The sequence below is a fragment of the Triturus cristatus genome, chromosome 2_1, assembly GCF_964204655.1.
Source record: "Triturus cristatus chromosome 2_1, aTriCri1.1, whole genome shotgun sequence".
NCBI classification, from domain to species: Eukaryota; Metazoa; Chordata; class Amphibia; order Caudata; family Salamandridae; genus Triturus; species Triturus cristatus.
Window position 1 is genome coordinate 205,925,340 of NC_140581.1, and position 25,513 is coordinate 205,950,852.

Genomic DNA, 25,513 nt, shown 5'->3' on the forward strand with positions numbered 1-25,513 from the left:
ACTGGATTCAAGCAAGCCTGGCTGAAGACGGCTGAAATGCCAGAAACCGGTCCTAGGAAGCTTGTTTCTGGTCCAGGGAAGGCATGGCTTGGCAGTTCGGGCTGGACTGTTCCTATGAGGCACAGGGTCAGACTGATTTGCATTTGGCCATGTCTGAACTGGGGTGGCAGAGTGGGCTAAAGAACGGTGATGGTTTAAACCCAGATCAGTTGACTGGGTGTGAGTGTTTGATTGGTTCTGATGCTCTGTCCATCACCACCCCCTTTTGTACTGCTTTGTTTGCCATAAGTTGGCAGAGAATGCTCAGACGTAAGTCCCTTGCTCACTTTGCCACTGGATTCAAGCAAGCCTGGCTGAAGACGGCTGAAATGCCCGAAACTGGTCCTAGGAAGCTTGTTTCTGGTCCAGGGAAGGCACGGCTTGGCAGTTTGGGCTGGACTGTTCCCATGAGGCACAGGGTCAGACTGATTTGCATATGGCCATGTCTGAACTGGGGTGGCAGAGTGGGCTAAAGAATGGTGATGGATCAAACCCAGATCTGTTGACTGGGTGTGAGTGTTTGATTGGTTCTGATGCTCCGTCCATCACCACCCCCTTTTGTACTGCTTTGTTCGCCATAAGTTGGCAGGGAATGCTCAGACGTGAGTCCCTTGCTCACTTTGCCACTGGATTCAAGCAAGCCTGGCTGAAGACGGCTGAAATGCCAGAAACCGGTCCTAGGAAGCTTGTTTCTGGTCCAGGGAAGGCATGGCTTGGCTGTTCGGGCTGGACTGTTCCCATGAGGCACAGGGTCAGACTGATTTGCATATGGCCATGTCTGAACTGGGGTGGCAGAGTGGGCTAAAGAATGGTGATGGATCAAACCCAGATCTGTTGACTGGGTGTGAGTGTTTGATTGGTTCTGATGCTCCATCCATCACCACCCCCTTTTGTACTGCTTTATTCGCCATAAGTTGGCAGGGAATGCTCAGACGTGAGTCCCTTGCTCACTTTGCCACTGGATTCAAGCAAGCCTGGTTGAAGACGGCTGAAATGCCAGAAACCGGTCCTAGGAAGCTTGTTTCTGGTCCAGGGAAGGCATGGCTTGGCAGTTCGGGCTGGACTGTTCCCATGAGGCACAGGGTCAGACTGATTTGCATATGGCCATGTCTGAACTGGGGTGGCAGAGTGGGCTAAAGAATGGTGATGGATCAAACCCAGATCTGTTGACTGGGTGTGAGTGTTTGATTGGTTCTGATGCTCCGTCCATCACCACCCCCTTTTGTACTGCTTTGTTCGCCATAAGTTGGCAGGGAATGCTCAGACGTGAGTCCCTTGCTCACTTTGCCACTGGATTCAAGCAAGCCTGGCTGAAGACGGCTGAAATGCCAGAAACCGGTCCTAGGAAGCTTGTTTCTGGTCCAGGGAAGGCATGGCTTGGCAGTTCGGGCTGGACTGTTCCTATGAGGCACAGGGTCAGACTGATTTGCATATTGCCATGTCTGAACTGGGGTGGCAGAGTGGGCTAAAGAACGGTGATGGTTTAAACCCAGATCAGTTGACTGGGTGTGAGTGTTTGATTGGTTCTGATGCTCTGTCCATCACCACCCCCTTTTGTACTGCTTTGTTTGCCATAAGTTGGCAGGGAATGCTCAGACGTGAGTCCCTTGCTCACTTTGCCACTGGATTCAAGCAAGCCTGGCTGAAGACGGCTGAAATGCCAGAAACCGGTCCTAGGAAGCTTGTTTCTGGTCCAGGGAAGGCACGGCTTGGCAGTTTGGGCTGGACTGTTCCCATGAGGCACAGGGTCAGACTGATTTGCATATGGCCATGTCTGAACTGGGGTGGCAGAGTGGGCTAAAGAATGGTGATGGATCAAACCCAGATCTGTTGACTGGGTGTGAGTGTTTGATTGGTTCTGATGCTCCGTCCATCACCACCCCCTTTTGTACTGCTTTGTTCGCCATAAGTTGGAAGGGAATGCTCAGACGTGAGTCCCTTGCTCACTTTGCCACTGGATTCAAGCAAGCCTGGCTGAAGACGGCTGAAATGCCAGAAACCGGTCCTAGGAAGCTTGTTTCTGGTCCAGGGAAGGCATGGCTTGGCTGTTTGGGCTGGACTTTTCCCATGAGGCACAGGGTCAGACTGATTTGCATATGGCCATGTCTGAACTGGGGTGGCAGAGTGGGCTAAAGAATGGTGATGGATCAAACCCAGATCTGTTGACTGGGTGTGAGTGTTTGATTGGTTCTGATGCTCCGTCCATCACCACCCCCTTTTGTACTGCTTTGTTCGCCATAAGTTGGCAGGGAATGCTCAGACATGAGTCCCTTGCTCACTTTGCCACTGGATTCAAGCAAGCCTGGCTGAAGACGGCTGAAATGCCAGAAACCGGTCCTAGGAAGCTTGTTTCTGGTCCAGGGAAGGCACGGCTTGGCAGTTCGGGCTGGACTGTTCCCATGAGGCACAGGGTCAGACTGATTTGCATATGGCCATGTCTGAACTGGGGTGGCAGAGTGGGCTAAAGAATGGTGATGGTTCAAACACAGATCTGTTGACTGGGTGTGAGTGTTTGATTGGTTCTGATGCTCCGTCCATCACCACCCCCTTTTGTACTGCTTTGTTCGCCATAAGTTGGCAGGGAATGCTCAGACGTGAGTCCCTTGCTCACTTTGCCACTGGATTCAAGCAAGCCTGGCTGAAGACGGCTGAAATGCCAGAAACCAGTCCTAGGAAGCTAGTTTCTGGTCCAGGGAAGGCATGGCTTGGCAGCTCGGGCTGGACTGTTCCCATGAGGCACAGGGTCAGGCTGATTTGCATATGGCCATGTCTGAACTGGGGTGGCAGAGTGGGCTAAAGAATGGTGATGGATCAAACCCAGATCTGTTGACTGGGTGTGAGTGTTTGATTGGTTCTGATGCTCCGTCCATCACCATCCCCTTTTGTACTGCTTTGTGCTTAATTTTAGGCAGTTGAGGTTGATCCACTGGGCAACTTCTGACAGGCAAGCTCTCAGGGAGGCCGCCCCACTGGCAGAATTTGGAGATAGTGTAATAATCAATTGAGTAACATCAGCATATAAGAAAATATCAATGCTGTAACACTCAATGACATAAGCCAGGGGGCATATGTAAAGGTTGAAAAGAGTAAGGCTCAAGGAGGAGCCCTCTGGAAACCCCCTAGCCAAGTGATGTGTCGGTTCCAAGATGGTTCTAGTCCGCAGGTGATGCATCGATAAAACCTGCCGCACATGCGATGCGTGGAAGTCCAGTATGTGTCGCAGATCGATGTGGCGATGACAAGCGGCGTTGCAGCAGTTTGTTCAGCTGAAATCCCACGATGCGTCGGTTCTTGCAGCTGTGACAGGTGCTTCGTCGTCTCTACAGCGGCGCAGCAATATGTGGAGATTCTTCTCACACTGCATTGATGTGTCGGGTAAAACATCTGCAAGAAGAGTGATGGGTCGATTTTCTCAGTTCTTCAGGTTTCTTCCAGCTCCCAACAGGAGGAACAACCTCCAGAGGCCCATAACTGGAACAGGCACCTCTTGGCAGGTAAGAACTCTCAGCAGCAGAGCTCGGGGGAGCTGGGGGTGAAGTCTTTGTGTCCCTGAGACTTCAAAATAGGAGGCTAGCTCACACAGGTCCTTGGAGATTTTTCTTCAAGCAGGTTCACAAACAGCAACTGCAGACCAAGCCCACAGAAAATGGGAAGTACTTCTCCTCACAGCTATTCAGCTCTTCTCATTGGCAAAGGTTCCTCTTGAGTCCATAAGTGATCAAACGTTCTGGGGTTTTAGGTCTAATACCTCTATCCCAAAATGTATTTTTCTGTTTGTGCAAGGGTCTCTGAGCCCAGTCCAAACCAGTTCTGTCGTCACTGGTGCAGTATGACCACAGGGGGTGGAGACAGCATTGTGCAAGGGAGATAGGCCCTATTCAGATTGAAGGAAAGCTCCTCCCACTACTCTAAATTCAGCCACGGTCTATTCAGCTCAGCTCTGAGTCAATCAGGAAGGGCCAGGCACACCTCAACCCCCCCAATGGCTGTCTACAGTGAATGCATATCCCCAGTCCCTGCCACTCCAAAACCAGATAGTCAATACACCACAAATAGGCAGAGGAACCCAGAATGGTTAAACGAGAAAAACCTACTTTCTAAAAGTGGCATTTTCAAACACACAATTTAATAACCCTCTTTACTAAAAGATGTGTTATTAAATTGTGACTTAAGAGAGCCTAAACTGTATTTATCCTTCTTGTCCCAATGTGAAGTTATACTTGTAAGATGTTACACATTTTTCCCATTCTATCCTATGGGACAGATAGCCTTTCAATACTGAAAAATAAATTGGCAGTAATTCACTATCAGAACATGTCCCACACATCAATACATGTCTACCTTCACATACATTGCACCCTGCCCATGGGGGTGTTTTACATGTAAGGGAAGGGAAGATTAGGGCCTGGCAAGTGGCTGCACTTGCCAAGTCAACATGGCAGTTAACAAACTGCACGCAGACACTGAAGTGGCAGGTCTGAGATACCTTTTCAGGGCTACTCATGTGGATGGCACAATCAGTGCTGCACGCCCACTAGTAGCATTTGATTTACGGGCCCTGGCATACTCAGTGCCCTTCAGTAGAGACTTACCAGTAAATCAAATATGCCAATCAGGGAGAACCAATTGTAATAACAATTTAAACAGGGAGCACTTGCACTTCGACACTGATCAGCAGTGGCAAAGTGCCCAAAGCATCTAAGCCAGCAAAAACGAAATCCAGCAGAGGAGGTAGATGCAAAAAGTCAGGAGAAACTACACCAAAGATGCCAAGTCTAACAGACCAACCCTGCAAAAAATATGTCAACCATTTTAAGGCCCTGTGGCCAATCCTGTAGCTACAAAATGTGACTGTGATATATAGTAACAAAGGTCATGCTCAAATCTAACAGCAGGAGTGCTGCAGTATCTCCCCTATCTACTACCTGCAAAAAGGACTCCAAAGTGAGAAGCAACGCATACCTGAGTTCTGTGAAAGATGTTCCTTTTCTCAGTGAGACCTACTATCTGCTGAATAACATGTTTCTCTGCCACTTTCAACAGGGAAGGAAGCAGTGAGAGTGACCTATAGTTCTCCAGTTTGGAGGGATCGAGCAATGGCTTTATAAGCAGTGGGACCACAGAAGCATGTTTCCAACACAGAGGCACTTGGACCACAGAAAAGGAGTCATTCAAAAGGTCTCTAAAGACAGGAAGGAGTGCATCCATTCTGTCCTTCAAGATCCCAGGAGACGTCAGATCAAGAGGGGAGCCTAACTTAACTAAAGCCATGCAGGTCTGTAACTATGAAAGCGCAATAGGATAAAACTGTAGGAGTTTCTCAAGGCCTGTTGAAGGCTCAAACCAGGTATCAAGGCAGGGAGCATTTCAGGCAACCTCTGAAAAGGAAGAGTAGATACCTACTACTGAATCAGAGAAATAGCAAAAACGGTTAAGGCTAGCATCAGATGAGGCAGCATTTCCTGAGACACGGTCCAACAGGGATAAACGAGGACTTTTGCACAGTGCAGGCAGTCTTGAAGAGAGCTCTGGATTCCAGATTCTATTACAATCACAAAAATAGAAAGCGAGCCTACTCATAAAAACTTCACTGCTCTCACACTTATATCAAGAAGTGAAAACAACGCTACACTGATCGCACATAACGCTACACATATATTGACTACAACACACACCAGTGACAAAATGGAAAGGACTACACTATCCCACACACATGCATAGAAATACCACAAGTGTTCACCCAACAATGAACTTGCAGTGTACAACCTAGTAAGCAGTGTCCCGATAAAAGCACAAGGGTCAACGGCATACTAGACAGAAAAAGGGCAGGAAGACATGACACTCCTAAGTGTAAAAGCTACAGCCGCATAAAGGGGCATATCATCAAAGAACAGCGTTAAATATCGCTGTGTGGGCTTAGCGCGGATTTGCTTAACGCTGGCTATCACCGGATTTGATCGCTGAGATATCGCGTTATTTACAACGCATATCTCCACGGCGATGTTAAATCCGGTAATAGCGGCAAAATCCGCAAACATCGCTGGAAATCCAGTGCAACAACGGAAGTGATAAGGTATTCCTTGCAAATAGGGAGATGTGGATTTAGCCATAGAATCCACATCCCATCATATGTCTACTAAATCTGCTTTTTTGCAGACGTTAGCTTTCGGCGATATCCGAGGTTAGCGCAGGTTTTAACGTTGGTATTGGTGTCCTGGGCCAGCTTGTTGATAGGTAGAAGTGCTGTTAGCCATGATTTCCGTGTTGTCTTTTAAGGAAATGCCCACTTTGCATCTCATTAGAGATGCAAAGCGAGGCGTCGGTCAAAAGGCTGCTAACATGCGCTAATGCATGTTAGCACTGCCTTGTAAATAGGGCGAAAACATTATCTCTGCTTTTTTGGCTTTTAAGGCCAAAAAAGCGGAGATAAGGCCCTTGATAATATGCCCCGTAGTTTGGACATATTGTTATGAAAACAAATTGTAACCACAGCACACAACATGTATGTCATGGAAAATATGTAATTCTCAAAAGAAATGTTACAACAGACTAACTTGGGGGCATAGTATCAAGAAACGGCGTTAAAATTATCGCCGCTTTAGCGGCAGAAAACTGCCGCTAAAGCGGCGATAATGGGCTTGATAATATGCCCTTGAGAATTCCCATAGAAGTCCATGTTCTGGTGTCAACATGGGCTTCAATTGGAATTCTCTGCGGCATATTATTAAGCCCATTATCGCTGCTTTAGCGGCAGTTTCCTGCCGCTAAAGCGGCCATAATTTTAACGCCGTGCTTGATAATATGCCCCTTGGGGTGCCCGAAGAGATGCTTCACTAGAGAAGATGCACCGTAATATACTGGTGAAATAATACCCTGCTGGTAAAACAATACCACAGAGAAAGGAGACAGGTGTCCATCCAGTCAAGCACTGTAGGATATAATAGAGGTGCATGTTCAAAGACACTGGCAATTGCACACACCACATAACTTAATGAGTTGCTGATCAGGCACCTCTTCACACCAAATGTTAGTATTATAACATGTTTAGATTCTACTAACAGCACGGAGGCGAAGATTATAACTGAACATTTTCACAATCTAGCAGCAAGTTCTAAGGGTAGATTCACAAGACCAATTTGCTGCCTTCATAATGTCCTACAGTCGACCACAGACTGTAAAAACATTTTAAGCCTTTCCGCACCCCATCTGACGCGGCTCCTGAAGCAGAAACATTAATTCCTGCTTCTTACATAATCCATCTACTCCATCTGGATAAAATGGAAGGGGAAACTTGCAAGCAAGGTTTTTTGAACGAAATCAAAAGCTGAGAAACCAATGGAAAACAAAAAGTGTTCACTCCAAGTGTCCATTCCAAAATTTCCAAATTCACAACGCACAACATTACACAATGAGAAAAATAAAGACAGAAAACTGTTTTTGATGAAGTCTAGAAATGTAAAAGTGTCCGGATGCAGAGGAAACAATTTTATGTCAACATCAAGGGCTCTGACATCAGAAACATTTCAAAAGGAAATAAGACATAACAACATTGTTCGTTTTGCAGAATACTATTTTAGTGAAACAATCCATAACTAAATTAACATCCAATTGAGATTAATTCCAGGGTTGATGGGCTACCTTAATGAAAATAAAGCACAAAGTCCTACATACCAGGGAATGTTTTCCTATTGGCTCGCGTTTGACAATAATGTGACCTGCTAAGGATGCAGACGCATAAGCATTAATCATCTTGTAAACCTTTTTATCCTAAAACATGGACCAGAAAATGTTTTACCTTTACTGGAGAGGCACAATGGGGATCAAATACCAGCCAACCCAGATTGTCCAAGAATTCTTGTAATTTAATCTATTGAAAGGTGTTCAAGAATCTTTGATTACTGACAAATCCTCTTGAAAAAACCCAGGACAGACCAGAAATGAGGATGAACCTTGAGGAATGCCACAGATGATGTTCTTGGGCTCCGAGCTGAATGGTGCCAGGCGGATTCTCTGTGTTCTTCCACTGAGAAAGAATGTGATTCATTTGATAGCATCCCCTCGGATTCTGATCTAATGAAGCCTCTTGATCTTGGTGTGGTGGGACACAGTGCTAAAAGCTGCTAATAGGTCAAGGAGGATCAGGGCTGCCACATCTCTCCAGTTTAGGGGGGTTGTGATGTTGTCACTGACTCCCATCACAGCAGTTTGGGTGCTGTTGTACATGCAAAAATCTTCACAGGTCATCACTGAGCCCTATCCTCTTCAATGTCTACATGGTACCACTGGCCCGCATCATAAGATCCCACAGAATAAACTTTGTCTCCTACGCAGATGACACTCAGCTCATCCGCTCCCTCACCGACAACAAGCACACAACAAGGACCAACTTCACAGCCTGCAGGTTAAGCATGGAAAATTGGATGAAACAAATCTGCCTAACACCCAACACTGATAAAATGGATGTTCTGATTTCTGGGAACAAGAGCTCACTGTGGGACTCCTCTTGGTGTCCATCTGAAGTGGGACCCACTCCCACACCTACTTTCCATGCCAGAAACCTCAGAATCGTCTTGGATGACCAAACAGGTAAACAACATAACCTCTTCCTGCTTACTCATCCTACGTATGCTCCACACGATATTGGAATGGCTCCCCTAAAATGTCAGATGCAAGGTCACCCAGCCCTAATCAGCAGCAGAAGGGACTAAGGCAACAAATACTACTCTGTTATCACCAATTAACTCATACAAAGACTACAAACTACCCACAACGCTTCTGCCATACTCATCCTTGACATCCCCCGCAGTGCACACATCACTGCCCACCTCAGAGAGTTACACTGGCTGCCCATCCAGAGGAGCTGCCAATTCAAACTGCTCATCCATGCCTACAAACCCCTCCACAACACTGGACCTGCCTACCTCAACCACCGCCTTAAATTCCACCATCCTACTAAGCAATTGTGCCCAGCCACCCTCTGGCTTACACATAAGAAAACAGGAGGACACTCGTTTCCCTACATCGCTGCCAAAATCTTCACATCACATCAGTACAACCCAACCTCTACTTCAGTTCCCCCAGAAACTAAAGACCTGGCTGTTTAACAAGGAGCTCAGATCAGCCTACACATCTGCTGTAGCGCCTGGATACCACCTCGGGTGATAACTGCACTATACAAAACCTCATAACATAACAGGAAACTTTGACACTTGGAGAATCTGGCACCCCCAGACAAAACAATATACTCACACCTCTGCAGCACATCATACACGTGCGCGTATTGACCACATCTTTATGCCAGCATTAGACTTCCAAAAAGTCAGGCACATAGCTATCCTCCCCTGGGGAATTTCTGACCACTCACCTATACTCCTGAGGGTAGGGGACCCCCAACACACTTTGTCCGATCTGGAGTTTCAATGCATGGTTCCTCCAAGACTAAACCCTTAAAAAGGTACTTTCTTACTAGCTGCGATTTGGTCCCCTCCCCGAATTTTTTGTGGGAAGTGGGTAAACCCACTATGTACGGCTTTGCCAAGGGCCAACTCAAACTCAAACGTTTATCCCAAGACGCACAGATTACTCTCTTGGAGGCCCAATCGACTCTCCTTGAAAGCCGGACAGCTGCCCAACAAGACAATATATCTGAGAGGCAACTCATACATTTGTAAGATGAAATCAAGCAAGTCTCCATGAAGGCCGCCAAGCTACTGTGGAGATCCTCTGTAGCCAGGGTATATGGATGGGGGGACAAGAATGGGAAACTCCTACACCGTTTGGCTACAGACCCAATGGCTAATCATATCATCCCGTAGATCATAGACACGGAAGGTACCACTCACCACATCCCTTCGGTGATAGCCCAGACCTTTGCCGCCTATTACTCCAAACTTTATTCGAGGCAGCAGTCTGAGCTCTCTCTTTCAATCTTGATCACCCAAACACATCTCCACCTTCCTCGCTTAAGCCAAGCTGACGCACTCAACCTGGACCTTCCTATTACCCGGGAAGAGATCAGCGATGCTATATTGTGTTCTGCTCTGGGGAAAACCCCAGCTTCCGATGGTCTCCCTCATGAGTACTACACCACCTACCGAGAGACACTTGTTCCACACTTGTTGGACATCTATAGTGAAGCGACCGACAATGGCGCATTTCTGCCTGAAACAGATTCCGCCACCATCGTGGTAATCCCCAAAACGTATCCTCCTTCATCACATTGCGCTGAATATCGCCCCATCTCCCTCATAAACACAGAGGTCAAAATCTTTGCCTCGGTTCTCGCCCACCAACTGAAACCACATCTTTGCCAAATCGGTCCACCCCGTCCAGGGTGGATTCATGCCTTCCTGTGGAACTAGACACTGCCTCAGACGTCTTCATGTAGCCATAGTACATCGCCAATAATTAACTCCTTATTTAGCGCTCATTCTTCTTAATTTTGAGAAGGCATTTGATTCTGTAGACCGGCGGTATCTAGATGATGTCCTAATCGAGACGGGCATCGGCCAACACTTCCGGAACTTGGTCAAGGTATTATACTCTCGACCACAAGCGCAAGTCCTAGTCAATGGGGCACTCTCAGAGCTATTCCCCATCGAAAGTGGGACGAGACAGGGTTGCCCCCTCTCACCGCTCCTTTTCGCCCTAGTGATGGAGCCCTTGGCATGCCTGGTGCGATCTAAAGATCGCATTCAAGGCTGGAGATAACCAAATGCTGTGGAAGACAAAATCGCGTTATACGCAGATGATGTCTTGCTTTTCTTGGCTGAGCAGGCCCAATCAGGCTCTTGCTGCCTTCTGGCTTTGCATCTCTTTGGACAGGTCTCTGGGCTGAAGCTAAACTTTAGCAAGTCCGTTCTGGTCCCGCTCCACTTATCAAGAGACTGTTTTGACTGGCAGTCCACAATACCAATCAGAAGACAGTCCTTCAAATACCTGGTCCTGCTCCCCGACCTCACCTCGGCACTTAAAGTCACCCCGCTGGTGAAGAAAGCCCGTGCTGATCTTCACAAGTGGCAAACATTACTGCCTAATCTCCTGGGAAGTATCGCCCTCATCAAAATGATGATACTCCCCCCGGTTCCTCTACATGAACCAAAACTCCCCTCTTCAATTCCCGTAAACCTGGTTTAAAGAGCTCGACAGCCTGACTACTAAATTCCTTTGGGGTGGCCGGAGACCTCGCTTAGCCCTATCCCAGTGCCGGAACCCATCCTTTGATTGTGGCATGGGCATGACCAATCTATATCTATACTACTTGGGAACCTGCTGGCTCACGCTGCATGACTGGTTCAACAATGGCTGGTCAGATCCAGCATTCAGACTGGAACTAGATGATCTGGGTTTACCCAGGATCCAAACGATGATGTACGGAGCAACTGTCCCCCGGACGATGCCATCGCTGACACAGGCGGTTCTCTTAGCCTGGCACGCCTCCCTGCGCCACACCCAATGGACGAACAAACTGACCCAATACACACCCCTTTGGCAGGGGACCTGGCTTCGAGAGGTCAGTGGTCTGGAGGGATTCCGACCATGGGAGCTTATTGGTGTCTCGCAGCTTGGGGATGTGTGGACGAGTGACCACATGTGCCCTTTCCAAGATCTGAAACCCATTACTCCCTGCAATCCTCACAGTTTTATGGATATCTGCAGCTGCGTCACGCTCTCTACAAACACGTACCTCAGGGCACATCCCTCCCAGAATATAGTCCCCCTGAGGCACAGATTATGACAGGTAACCTATGAACGGGGGTGTCTCTCGTATCTACCACTCCCTCACCAATAACACTCCAAACACACTGGACCGGCTGCGAAAGCTATGGGAGCAATGGGTAGGACCTCTTGAGGAGCAAGACTGGGGAGACGCTCTAATGGCACCCATGACAATCACCACCTCCGCCAGGCTCCGTCTGGTCCAAATATACTAATTAGATGCCACCTACCTAACACCCAAATGCCTCTTTAGCGCAGGTATGAGGTCAAATGCATCTCGTGCACGATGCGATCATGACCCAGCAGACTTCTCTCACATGGTATGGGCCTGCCCTGTCATTGCAAGCTATTGGGATTCCATAGAAAAAGTACTTGCAGAGGTCTTGGGCTGGGAGGTCCTGCACAACCCCTTAAATATACTCCAGGGAATTACGGATGGCTCTCGAGCTGACAAGTAATTTCTCACTACTGCCATAATGGTGGCCAAGCATGATATTGCGGCTAGTGGGATAAATCCGAAATCCCCTAGCATAACGAAATGGTGCAGAGGTGTGGACTGGTGCACAGTACAAGAGAAACCATTGTTCTAGGCCAGAGGGTGTCCAGCTAAATACCGTAAGATTTGGGGCAAATGGCTGGGGCAGATAAAGTAAGTGTATCTCCTTCTGACACTTTGTGCACTGTATGGGTTCTGAGAGACCATGTGCTGCAAACTCATCTCCTCCGTATATGTACAATGGTAATATCAGACAAATGCTGTGGTATACTGTACTTGACTATTGCTGGTATTCTCTGTTTAAAAAACAATAAAATTGTTTATAAAAAAAAAACATAAAGGGAAACAAAAGTGATTGTCCTAAATTTTGAGAGACATATTGAATCTGGCAGCTAACTGCCTAGGGGAAAAAGGACTTATAAAAATATCTTAATTGTAAGTGATCTACCAGGAATATGTTAGCCTCCTTGGCTCTTTGCTCTCCACTGACCCCCTGCTAAGGGCAAACAGCATGGAGCCTACTCTCTTTCTGAAGGATGAAGAATGATCTCCTCTGGTGGAATAAAAGGATAGTTTGAAAAAGCTCTTTTGGTGAGAGCCGGGCAAGAAAGCTATAATACCACCGGTTTAGATAAAAACGTCACTGTTAAAACCTTTTGTCAAGTTTTTCCATGCTTTCTCCAGAGACAGGAATGTCTACACATAAGCGGACATTACCATGACAAACTCGTCAGCAAATAGGTGACCCTTTGCATCTACCTCAGCTTCTTAGCAACATGTCTGCCAGTATAGGTGATTATGCGTTTTAGATGTTTCAACCTTAGGGTGGTCTTCTCCTAAACCTTTTGCCTGCTTACCTCCTCTTTTTACTAATTCTTTTTTGTTGGAGTTAGAACCCTGTTACAATTAAAAGAATGCTAGGTAGTCCATAGATGTGGTCCAAGATCTTAGCTTTATTTCTCAAGCAGGATCCACAACAAGTTCAGATTAAGCCTTGATTAATATCCAACAATGCCCCACCAGGAGCAGCCTCCCTGCTGCTCAGCCCATCTCACCAACTGATCTTTCCTTCCACTCAAACACAATCAACATTCCGATGACATCACACAGACTGAGCAGCAAGGCAAGGACAGCAACAGAGAGTAGATGCATTATAAACTTCCTAGATTACAACACATCCCCGCCTCATCAAATTAATGAAAATATGAACATGCAAAAACAATGTACCTTAGTGCAAATTGTGAAGATAGTAAAATGCAAAAACAAAGTACATTATGCAACAAGGCCAAATAAATAAACTGTGCGAAGATAGAAAAACACACATCCCAAAAACCAATGACCTTCAAGTAAAAACTTGAAAAGATTAACATTGCTGACAACAAATCAAGATGATAAAAAGATAAACAATATCTACGCGTGCGCTCCCATGACGCACAGACCAAACAATCACACCAAGTAACCTATTAAGGGTACAACCAGACATACGTCTGAGAAGGCTCACATTAGGAGTCTTCTAACGTGCATACTGATAACACGCAGTCCAACACCTCACACGAGGTACCACTAACCCAAAGGTAACACTAGACAGTAAAGTCTGAGAAGCCATGACAAAGGTCTTCTAACGTGCACATCCACCACGCACAGGCCAACACTTCACACAAGTAACCAACACTCATGGGTAAAACCAGACAGGTAAGTCCGAGAAGCCTTAGTAAGGATCTTCTAACGTGCGCACCCATAACACACAGACCGACACCTCACACGAGGCAACCACCAACTCATGGGTAAAACCAGACAGGGAAGTCTGAGAAGACTTAGTCTTCTTACGTGCGCACCCATAACACACAGACCGAGACCTCACTCGAGGTAACCACTGACAAATGGTAAAACCAGACAGGTAAGTCTGAGAAGACTCAAATTAAGAATCTTCTGACGTGCGTACTCAAACACACAGACCAACACCTCACACGAGGTAATGTTTAATTAAACACACACTATACACTCTTTCTCCCTCTTAACCATACTAACACACAACACAAACAACCCTCATAACCATCAACTCACAGGACCGGGAACACAAGACACCACCCCTACATCACCCATTTTTTACGCACTACAGTGCAGTAGCATTTGCAGGACTTAGAAGGTAACACAAACACCCCCCCTCTTCTGCACCTATAAGACTACAACTGCACACACCTAACACCATAAGCCAGCGATGCCATACAAAAAACACATTTACTTATTACTCCAATATCAATCAGAGAACATAGTAAGACTTCATAAGCATGAGAAATAATTAAGAGAGTATAAATATGGCACTAGATATAAAGCATAACACAGACTTCGCATAAGAACAATGAATCAAAACAGTAAAAAAATGACCGGTGAGCGACTTCTCACCCGAGGTGCACAGTTCCAAAGGAAACCTTCCATCCGACTTTGCCTCTCTCTTGGTAACCATGGAAGAGACACCCGAGGCACACCGGTGCCTTCAGACAGCAAACCAAAGGAACTCCTCCTCCAAGTGACTTCAGCGTTCCCTTCAGAACTCATGGAAAATCGCATGCAAGACCAAACAAAAGGAAATCTACCATGTCACTCCGCGTCTTACACAATCGCCGCTCCTTGAATGCGACTCCGTGTTACCCCCGGAAACCAGGGAAAAGTCTCCGCTCCTCCAATTGGAGCCTTGAATCAAAGATGGTGGCACGTAGGTGACGACGCGTCGGGTGGCTCTCGGCACGTTGTTGCATGCAGGCTACAATAATGACCCATCGCAAAGGATCCATGGCAACCTCTCCGAGAAACAGGTACTGCTGCACGCGCGTCGTTTTCAAACTTTAACGCCACAGCCAACAGATTAGTCTAAGTAACGCTTAAACTAAGTTTAAGATATTGTAAAAATACCTCCTCTGCTAAGTCACGATCCTAGTACGTTAGTAAAGCCAACCATCCTCCATTAGACACACGCTGGTTCGTTCGTTGTTGAATAAATGTGGCTCTCCAAATCATGCTGTCTCTCAAAAACCGGGACTTGCCTCGGTACAGCTACAGGTCCAGTACATCTGAAGTACATCGAGGCAGAATGTAAAAACATTAGCAGAGCTCCTCCACACTATACTACAAAAGCTTTAGAGATTACGCCATCATCTGCATCTCTGGAAGTGATCAGGAGAGTTAGTTTTCCACAGCAACCCTTGAGAGAGTGTGGTACATCACAGCAGACTAACGTAGGAAGATGCAGAAGTAGACAGGCAAACAGAAACTGGCACAATCATGTTGTGGGCGACCGTTGACAGGGTCACTGGTGGGGCATTAGGGGTGCCAGGTATCTTCAATTCAAAAAGTCCAATGTTCATTAAAGTTGCACGCAGGTTCATAAAAATTGATTCTTTCACTTTTAAAAGTCCAATCAGCACGCAGGTTCTTCTAACTCGTCGCCAGTGTTACAATTAAAAGAATGCTAGGTAGTCCATAGATGTGGTCCAAGATCTTAGCTTTATTTCTCAAGCAGGATCCACAACAAGTTCAGATTAAGCCTTGATTAATATCCAACAATGCCCCACCAGGAGCAGCCTCCCTGCTGCTCAGCCCATCTCACCAACTGATCTTTCCTTCCACTCAAACACACTCAACATTCCGATGACATCACACAGACTGAGCAGCAAGGCAAGGACAGCAACAGAGAGTAGATGCATTATAAACTTCCTAGATTACAACAAACCCTGAGTGCTTTACCACTGATAACTAGTGCTAAAATGTATGTGCTTCTCTGCTAACACATGGTTACATTGGTTTATCCACAGTTGGGATATTTAATTTTTCTGTAAGTCCCTAGTAGAGTGCACTACCTGTGCCGAGGGCTGATGGCCTGTAACTTAAATGCTCCCAGTGCACCTGCATCACTGATTGTGCCACCCACACAGGTAGCCTTTAAACATTTCTCAGGCCTCACACTGCAGAGCCTGTGTGTGCAGAGTTACTGCCATGTCAACTTGACATTTAAAACCCATTGCCAAGCCTTAAACTCCCCTTTTATTATACCCAAGTCACCACTAATGTAAGACCTTGGTAACCCATGGGACAGGGTGCTGTGTAAGTAAAAGGCAGGATATGTACTTTTAAGTTTTGCATGTCCTAAATTCATTTTTCATTACTGTGATGCCTACTCTTCTTAAAGGTTAACATTGAGAATTCCTTATTACACTTATTATTTAAGCTGTAATTCCTGTTTGAGAAGGAGTGGCTCTATCATGTTTCATGTCATTGGAATGGCAATGTTAGATTTAACGTTACTATTTACTACCACTTTTATAAATATGTCATTTCTCTGCTCTTAAAGCTCTGTATGCCTTCAGTTTGTCTCCAATACACGTCTAGGGTAGGTGACAGCTGGAATTGTGCATTCCCTCGAGAAAGCGATACACAAAAGAAGGGTAGGTGTGACTGATTGCTCATCTACATCCCGATGGCTCATCCTGGGTAGGATGGGAAGGAGGAGCTGACACTTATACCTGAATAGGCAGTGCCCTGTCCCCACCCAAAGGGATGTTTACGGCCCCTTTATTGAGTCTAGAGCCAGGGTGAGTAAGAAAGGACCTTTGTGATCTTCAAAGACCCTTCTTTGAAGTCATCCCCACTTCAAAGGTACAACTGGGTATAAGTACTGGGTCTCTGACTCTACCAAATCAGACACTTCTGGTACTGTAGAGAAACTCTGTCAGGAGGAAGGACTGTACTGCTGTGCTGCTGCAAGACTGTCACTCTCCTGGACTGCTGCTCTGTAAGAACTGTTTTTCTGCTGTGCTGCACTGCTGCCTGCTACCCTTTGCTCCGGCTGAGGAAGAGCAGGACTTGCTGGCTTGCCTCCTATTTCTGAGAGTCAGGGATATCAAAGTCTCTCCACCTGCTCCTGTGCGTGGTCCATTGGAAGTGGATCTAGGTGCTTGCTCCAGTTGAACTGAAGCATCTCCTGTCTGCGGGTAGCAGAACTAAAGTATCGTCTCTGTTGTATTGTATAATTGTATTGTATAATCTTTTGTATGGCGCAGTCTGCCACCCTACGGTTATCCTGGCGCTGAGAGACTATGATAACATGGGACAGTACAAAACGAGTAGCCGGTGGTCAAGATGGATGCCATCTATTCTAGGCCAAAAAGCCATGTCTTGAGATCTTTCCTAAAGCTCAGCAGCGTTTTAGCCTGACGCAGCTCTTGGGGAATCTGATTCCAGAGGCGGGCTGCTGCCGTGCTAAAAGCCCTGCCTCCCATCTTGGTAAGTTTTACTCTGGCAACAACTGCCAGGCTTTGACTGGTGGACCGGAGGGGTCTTTTTGGTTCGTACAAAGAGAATCTTTCACGCAGTGGTAGTGGGCCAGTGTTATGTAGGGCTTTATAAACCGTGATCAATGACTTAAACTTAATCCTTTTTTTGACAGGAAGCCAATGGAGGTCCCTTAATGCCAGCGTTACAGATGAATCACGCTGTCTCCTGAGGGCCAATTTGGCTGCAGTAGACTGTATTCTTTGCAATCCCTGTACAATATAGAGGGGAGCACCCAGATACAGTGAATTACAATAGTCCAGTCTACTCAGGATCACACTTTGGACCACCAGGGGCCTTGCCTCATTAGGGAGAAGCGGGAGAATTTGACGAGGAGCTCTCAGCAAAGCAATACAGGTACCGATAGTTTTATTTGCCTGAGATTGCAGCTGGAGGTCTTCGTCCATCATAACCCCCAGGTTACGTACTGTTTTTGCTGCCGCTATTGGGGCGTCCTCTGGCCAAAGCCAGAACTCGCCCAGGAGATGTTTAGTCATTTTAGCTGCACAGCAATGCAGTAGCTCCGTTTTCCCGGCATTCAGCTGCAGTGAGTTGGCTCTCAGCCAGTCGGAGACTTTCCTCATACAAGCCTGGAAAGAGCTCAGAGGAACTGCATGCTCTCCTTCCATGTAGAACATTAGCTGAATATCATCCGCATAGTTGACCACCTCGATCCCATAAGATTTTATTAAAGGGATCAGGGGCCCTAAGTAAACATTAAAAAGTATGGGGCTGATAGCTGAGCCCTGAGGTACTCCATGGCAGACCAAGGGGAAACAAAAGGCGTCAAGGTCACTGCCTGTTGACGGTCAGTCAAATATGACCGTAACCATTCCAAGGCGCTGCCCGTCACCCCCAGACCCTCTAGCCTTGTCAGCAGCACTGAGTGACTGACCGTATCGAAAGCGGCCGACATGTCCAGCAGCACCAACACTGAGGAGCTGCCACTGTCGGCTCGCATTCGGAGTTTGTCCAGGACAGTTATCAGCGTGGTTTCCGCCCCATGCCCAGGCCGAAAGCCAAACTGGTCCCTATCTAGGATCAGATGTTATTCAAGAAAATTAGACAGGGACTTGCTGACCAGTTTTTCCAGGATTTTGACTGGAAATGGTAGAAGGGATATTGGACGGAAATTAGCTGGCTGTGATGGATCAAGAGAAGGTTTTTTCAATAGTGGGGTGACTATCGCTTGCTTCCACCCACTTGGTACAATACCTTCATTCAGGGATTGACAGCAGATTTGCCACAAGTCCGGAAATAGGTCGGAGCCGAGTTACTTCCAGAACTTATGAGGAAGGGGGTCAAGAGGTGACCCAGATGAAATATCCCGCGCTATCCTATTAAAGGAGTCCTCCGAAGGGGGTTTGAAGTAGCTAAGAGAGATATCTCTCCTGATGTCTGCGATAGTCGAGGGAATTTCGGTGACATTCTGATCAAACCCACCCACGATATTATTGACCTTGTCAATAAAGAACGTGGCAATTTTATTGCACAGATTTTGTGATGGCTTAACCTTGAGGAATGCCACAGATGATGTTCTTGGGCTCCGAGCTGAATGGTGCCAGGCGGATTCTCTGTGTTCTTCCACTGAGAAAGAATGTGATTCATTTGATAGCATCCCCTCGGATTCTGATCTAATGAAGCCTCTTGATCTTGGTGTGGTGGGACACAGTGCTAAAAGCTGCTAATAGGTCAAGGAGGATCAGGGCTGCCACATCTCTCCAGTTTAGGGGGGTTGTGATGTTGTCACTGACTCCCATCACAGCAGTTTGGGTGCTGTTGTACATTCAAAAATCTTCACAGGTCATCACTGAGCCCTATCCTCTTCAATGTCTACATGGTACCACTGGCCCGCATCATAAGATCCCACAGAATAAACTTTGTCTCCTACGCAGATGACACTCAGCTCATCCGCTCCCTCACCGACAACAAGCACACAACAAGGACCAACTTCACAGCCTGCAGGTTAAGCATGGAAAATTGGATGAAACAAATCTGCCTAACACCCAACACTGATAAAATGGATGTTCTGATTTCTGGGAACAAGAGCTCACTGTGGGACTCCTCTTGGTGTCCATCTGAAGTGGGACCCACTCCCACACCTACTTTCCATGCCAGAAACCTCAGAATCGTCTTGGATGACCAAACAGGTAAACAACATAACCTCTTCCTGCTTACTCATCCTACGTATGCTCCACACGATATTGGAATGGCTCCCCTAAAATGTCAGATGCAAGGTCACCCAGCCCTAATCAGCAGCAGAAGGGACTAAGGCAACAAATACTACTCTGTTATCACCAATTAACTCATACAAAGACTACAAACTACCCACAACGCTTCTGCCATACTCATCCTTGACATCCCCCGCAGTGCACACATCACTGCCCACCTCAGAGAGTTACACTGGCTGCCCATCCAGAGGAGCTGCCAATTCAAACTGCTCATCCATGCCTACAAACCCCTCCACAACACTGGACCTGCCTACCTCAACCACCGCCTTAAATTCCACCATCCTACTAAGCAATTGTGCCCAGCCACCCTCTGGCTTACACATAAGAAAACAGGAGGACACTCGTTTCCCTACATCGCTGCCAAAATCTTCACATCACATCAGTACAACCCAACCTCTACTTCAGTTCCCCCAGAAACTAAAGACCTGGCTGTTTAACAAGGAGCTCAGATCAGCCTACACATCTGCTGTAGCGCCTGGATACCACCTCGGGTGATAACTGCACTATACAAAACCTCATAACATAACAGGAAACTATGACACTTGGAGAATCTGGCACCCCCAGACAAAACAATATACTCACACCTCTGCAGCACATCATACACGTGCGCGTATTGACCACATCTTTATGCCAGCATTAGACTTCCAAAAAGTCAGGCACATAGCTATCCTCCCCTGGGGAATTTCTGACCACTCACCTATTCTCCTGAGGGTAGGGGACCCCCAACACACTTTGTCCGATCTGGAGTTTCAATGCATGGTTCCTCCAAGACTAAACCCTTAAAAAGGTACTTTCTTACTAGCTGCGATTTGGTCCCCTCCCCGAATTTTTTGTGGGAAGTGGGTAAACCCACTATGTACGGCTTTGCCAAGGGCCAACTCAAACTCAAACGTTTATCCCAAGACGCACAGATTACTCTCTTGGAGGCCCAATTGACTCTCCTTGAAAGCCGGACAGCTGCCCAACAAGACAATATATCTGAGAGGCAACTCATACATTTGTAAGATGAAATCAAGCAAGTCTCCATGAAGGCCGCCAAGCTACTGTGGAGATCCTCTGTAGCCAGGGTATATGGATGGGGGGACAAGAATGGGAAACTCCTACACCGTTTGGCTACAGACCCAATGGCTAATCATATCATCCCGTAGATCATAGACACGGAAGGTACCACTCACCACATCCCTTCGGTGATAGCCCAGACCTTTGCCGCCTATTACTCCAAACTTTATTCGAGGCAGCAGTCTGAGCTCTCTCTTTCAATCTTGATCACCCAAACACATCTCCACCTTCCTCGCTTAAGCCAAGCTGACGCACTCAACCTGGACCTTCCTATTACCCGGGAAGAGATCAGCGATGCTATATTGTGTTCTGCTCTGGGGAAAACCCCAGCTTCCGATGGTCTCCCTCATGAGTACTACACCACCTACCGAGAGACACTTGTTCCACACTTGTTGGACATCTATAGTGAAGCGACCGACAATGGCGCATTTCTGCCTGAAACAGATTCCGCCACCATCGTGGTAATCCCCAAAACGTATCCTCCTTCATCACATTGCGCTGAATATCGCCCCATCTCCCTCATAAACACAGAGGTCAAAATCTTTGCCTCGGTTCTCGCCCACCAACTGAAACCACATCTTTGCCAAATCGGTCCACCCCGTCCAGGGTGGATTCATGCCTTCCTGTGGAACTAGACACTGCCTCAGACGTCTTCATGTAGCCATAGTACATCGCCAATAATTAACTCCTTATTTAGCGCTCATTCTTCTTAATTTTGAGAAGGCATTTGATTCTGTAGACCGGCGGTATCTAGATGATGTCCTAATCGAGACGGGCATCGGCCAACACTTCCGGAACTTGGTCAAGGTATTATACTCTCGACCACAAGCGCAAGTCCTAGTCAATGGGGCACTCTCAGAGCTATTCCCCATCGAAAGTGGGACGAGACAGGGTTGCCCCCTCTCACCGCTCCTTTTCGCCCTAGTGATGGAGCCCTTGGCATGCCTGGTGCGATCTAAAGATCGCATTCAAGGCTGGAGATAACCAAATGCTGTGGAAGACAAAATCGCGTTATACGCAGATGATGTCTTGCTTTTCTTGGCTGAGCAGGCCCAATCAGGCTCTTGCTGCCTTCTGGCTTTGCATCTCTTTGGACAGGTCTCTGGGCTGAAGCTAAACTTTAGCAAGTCCGTTCTGGTCCCGCTCCACTTATCAAGAGACTGTTTTGACTGGCAGTCCACAATACCAATCAGAAGACAGTCCTTCAAATACCTGGTCCTGCTCCCCGACCTCGCCTCGGCACTTAAAGTCACCCCGCTGGTGAAGAAAGCCTGTGCTGATCTTCACAAGTGGCAAACATTACTGCCTAATCTCCTGGGAAGTATCGCCCTCATCAAAATGATGATACTCCCCCCGGTTCCTCTACATGAACCAAAACTCCCCTCTTCAATTCCCGTAAACCTGGTTTAAAGAGCTCGACAGCCTGACTACTAAATTCCTTTGGGGTGGCCGGAGACCTCGCTTAGCCCTATCCCAGTGCCGGAACCCATCCTTTGATTGTGGCATGGGCATGACCAATCTATATCTATACTACTTGGGAACCTGCTGGCTCACGCTGCATGACTGGTTCAACAATGGCTGGTCAGATCCAGCATTCAGACTGGAACTAGATGATCTGGGTTTACCCAGGATCCAAACGATGATGTACGGAGCAACTGTCCCCCGGACGATGCCATCGCTGACACAGGCGGTTCTCTTAGCCTGGCACGCCTCCCTGCGCCACACCCAATGGACGAACAAACTGACCCAATACACACCCCTTTGGCAGGGGACCTGGCTTCGAGAGGTCAGTGGTCTGGAGGGATTCCGACCATGGGAGCTTATTGGTGTCTCGCAGCTTGGGGATGTGTGGACGAGTGACCACATGTGCCCTTTCCAAGATCTGAAACCCATTACTCCCTGCAATCCTCACAGTTTTATGGATATCTGCAGCTGCGTCACGCTCTCTACAAACACGTACCTCAGGGCACATCCCTCCCAGAATATAGTCCCCCTGAGGCACAGATTATGACAGGTAACCTATGAACGGGGGTGTCTCTCGTATCTACCACTCCCTCACCAATAACACTCCAAACACACTGGACCGGCTGCGAAAGCTATGGGAGCAATGGGTAGGACCTCTTGAGGAGCAAGACTGGGGAGACGCTCTAATGGCACCCATGACAATCACCACCTCCGCCAGGCTCCGTCTGGTCCAAATATACTAATTAGATGCCACCTACCTAACACCCAAATGCCTCTTTAGCGCAGGTATGAGGTCAAATGCATCTCGTGCACGATGCGATCATGACCCAGCAGACTTCTCTCACATGGTATGGGCCTGCCCTGTCATTGCAAGCTATTGGGATTCCATAGAAAAAGTACTTGCAGAGGTCTTGGGCTGGGAGGTCCTGCACAACCCCTTAAATATACTCCAGGGAATTACGGATGGCTCTCGAGCTGACAAGTAATTTCTCACTACTGCCATAATGGTGGCCAAGCATGATATTGCGGCTAGTGGGATAAATCCGAAATCCCCTAGCATAACGAAATGGTGCAGAGGTGTGGACTGGTGCACAGTACAAGAGAAACCATTGTTCTAGGCCAGAGGGTGTCCAGCTAAATACCGTAAGATTTGGGGCAAATGGCTGGGGCAGATAAAGTAAGTGTATCTCCTTCTGACACTTTGTGCACTGTATGGGTTCTGAGAGACCATGTGCTGCAAACTCATCTCCTCCGTATATGTACAATGGTAATATCAGACAAATGCTGTGGTATACTGTACTTGACTATTGCTGGTATTCTCTGTTTAAAAAACAATAAAATTGTTTATAAAAAAAAAACATAAAGGGAAACAAAAGTGATTGTCCTAAATTTTGAGAGACATATTGAATCTGGCAGCTAACTGCCTAGGGGAAAAAGGACTTATAAAAATATCTTAATTGTAAGTGATCTACCAGGAATATGTTAGCCTCCTTGGCTCTTTGCTCTCCACTGACCCCCTGCTAAGGGCAAACAGCATGGAGCCTACTCTCTTTCTGAAGGATGAAGAATGATCTCCTCTGGTGGAATAAAAGGATAGTTTGAAAAAGCTCTTTTGGTGAGAGCCGGGCAAGAAAGCTATAATACCACCGGTTTAGATAAAAACGTCACTGTTAAAACCTTTTGTCAAGTTTTTCCATGCTTTCTCCAGAGACAGGAATGTCTACACATAAGCGGACATTACCATGACAAACTCGTCAGCAAATAGGTGACCCTTTGCATCTACCTCAGCTTCTTAGCAACATGTCTGCCAGTATAGGTGATTATGCGTTTTAGATGTTTCAACCTTAGGGTGGTCTTCTCCTAAACCTTTTGCCTGCTTACCTCCTCTTTTTACTAATTCTTTTTTGTTGGAGTTAGAACCCTGTTACAATTAAAAGAATGCTAGGTAGTCCATAGATGTGGTCCAAGATCTTAGCTTTATTTCTCAAGCAGGATCCACAACAAGTTCAGATTAAGCCTTGATTAATATCCAACAATGCCCCACCAGGAGCAGCCTCCCTGCTGCTCAGCCCATCTCACCAACTGATCTTTCCTTCCACTCAAACACACTCAACATTCCGATGACATCACACAGACTGAGCAGCAAGGCAAGGACAGCAACAGAGAGTAGATGCATTATAAACTTCCTAGATTACAACACATCCCCGCCTCATCAAATTAATGAAAATATGAACATGCAAAAACAATGTACCTTAGTGCAAATTGTGAAGATAGTAAAATGCAAAAACAAAGTACATTATGCAACAAGGCCAAATAAATAAACTGTGCGAAGATAGAAAAACACACATCCCAAAAACCAATGACCTTCAAGTAAAAACTTGAAAAGATTAACATTGCTGACAACAAATCAAGATGATAAAAAGATAAACAATATCTACGCGTGCGCTCCCATGACGCACAGACCAAACAATCACACCAAGTAACCTATTAAGGGTACAACCAGACATACGTCTGAGAAGGCTCACATTAGGAGTCTTCTAACGTGCATACTGATAACACGCAGTCCAACACCTCACACGAGGTACCACTAACCCAAAGGTAACACTAGACAGTAAAGTCTGAGAAGCCATGACAAAGGTCTTCTAACGTGCACATCCACCACGCACAGGCCAACACTTCACACAAGTAACCAACACTCATGGGTAAAACCAGACAGGTAAGTCCGAGAAGCCTTAGTAAGGATCTTCTAACGTGCGCACCCATAACACACAGACCGACACCTCACACGAGGCAACCACCAACTCATGGGTAAAACCAGACAGGGAAGTCTGAGAAGACTTAGTCTTCTTACGTGCGCACCCATAACACACAGACCGAGACCTCACTCGAGGTAACCACTGACAAATGGTAAAACCAGACAGGTAAGTCTGAGAAGACTCAAATTAAGAATCTTCTGACGTGCGTACTCAAACACACAGACCAACACCTCACACGAGGTAATGTTTAATTAAACACACACTATACACTCTTTCTCCCTCTTAACCATACTAACACACAACACAAACAACCCTCATAACCATCAACTCACAGGACCGGGAACACAAGACACCACCCCTACATCACCCATTTTTTACGCACTACAGTGCAGTAGCATTTGCAGGACTTAGAAGGTAACACAAAC